Genomic DNA, 1811 nt, shown 5'->3' with positions numbered 1-1811 from the left:
TGTCTGTCTCTGTCTGTCTGTCTGTCATCCTCTCTCGCTGTCTGTTGCGTGGCAGCCTGGAGAGTGGAACTGAAGCCAGCATCTTTGGAACCTCAAGCTGACTCCCTCACCTGCCTTACTTCCCACTGAGCTTTCAGTTCAGCCACGCCAGTGTTCCGGTGTGTGACGGACCACGGTGTGAATGTGGCCTGGTGTTGTCTGTGACCGGAACTGCTTTGGAGAACTGCTGGTGCTTGTTATTCATTTTTCATTTTTTAGTTTTTGTATCTTGATTTCTTTTAGTACCATTGACGACGTATGATAGAGTATTAGTTACAATTTAACAGTCGACATAATACTCCCTCTGGGAAGAAAAAAAGACAACAACAACAACACCAACACACCCACCCCGCCACTCACCCACCCACCCCCTTCGAACACAAAACCAAGCCATTCCTTTCTCTGAAACTACCCCTCCTCACAAACCTCCCGCTGTCCTCTCCCAAATATTGTAGGCAATTTTAATGTGTTCAACTAGAAAATAAAGGTATAATATATCATAATGGAATCAGATTCAGCAAAGGAGAAACCGCCTGAAAACAGGGATAAGTGGGACTTTGTGATCTTGCATACCGATTCCCAGTATGAGTTGGCAAATGCGGTGCGGAAATCAATAGAACAGGCCACTTCCACTATCGACCCTCCGGTCATCGTGGTCATCCTCGAAGATCTGTTAGAATACGGGAAACTACCTATTGACCCAATAAACGATATCATCGAGAACGCAGGTGTTATCATGTATTTCCGTACCACTGAATTCTTTTCAGAAAACCTCTCCGATTTCGCGGTGGGCGCGGCCCTGGAAGACAGAATTGAACACGAGAGCAGCAGGAAGCACTGGACTCTTATCCCCATTGACATCGAAAAGAAAATCAACATACCGGGCAAGAGTTGTTTTAATGGGCAGACTGGGATCATCGTGTCCAAGGAAGGAGACATAGAAGGAAGAAGCAGAGAGAAAACAGAGGCTAGAATAAGGAATTTGTTGACCAGGGTCCGACGTGGGTCGGGCCCTGTTGACGGAGGCAGAGGTCAACTGGAGCAGTCCATCGTTCAGGGCCTGTCTCGTCAGGAACAGGAGATTTCCGCTCTGATTCCCGGGGCTTCAGTCCCTGCTGCCGTCACAGGTGAACACGCCTCACATGACTTCCATTTCTTGACTGTTCAAAATCCATCAACAAGCAGTTTCCAATCTGGACCACAGTCAACGTTTGATTACAACGAAACAGCAAGGACGCTTTCATGTGGCTCACAGTCAATGCCTGATCGTTTGAACTCTAATTCAGTGGCAGATAACTCTGGAGCTCGCATCAGCCTTCCAACAGGTGGCGTCGCCAAACACGAACCAGGAGTGAAAGAGGCCTGTGGTGTGAGTGGCGATGAAGTGAACGCCACACCTCTTCCCCATCCTACCTCCCCCAGTGCTCAGTCCTCCCACCTTCTCCCGTCACCTCACGTGTCTGGTACAGCCAGGGTGAGAAGTGTTGGAAGAAGTGGTGAGCACTTCAACTCATCAGCTTTTTCACGTTCAGCACTTCCTGACCCTTTGTCTCGTTCAAGTGACACAGCAGAGCAAAGAGTCAGGAGCAGTGGCGAGCAGTCAGCCACACTGACCGACCTTCCCCATTCAGTTGTCCCTGACAACCAGTCTCTGTCTTCTCGTTGTCCATCTCACCAGTTTGATTGTGCAGGGGAAAGAAGGGGTGCGGCTGGTGAGCAGGCACTGCCATCCCAGCATCAGCAGCGTACTGTGTCTAATGATCGGTTTCGTG

Source organism: Babylonia areolata, chromosome 22 (assembly GCF_041734735.1).
Source record: "Babylonia areolata isolate BAREFJ2019XMU chromosome 22, ASM4173473v1, whole genome shotgun sequence".
NCBI lineage: Eukaryota > Metazoa > Mollusca > Gastropoda > Neogastropoda > Buccinidae > Babylonia > Babylonia areolata.
The sequence above is the reverse complement of the archived record's forward strand: the minus strand, read 5'-3'. Positions refer to the sequence as shown.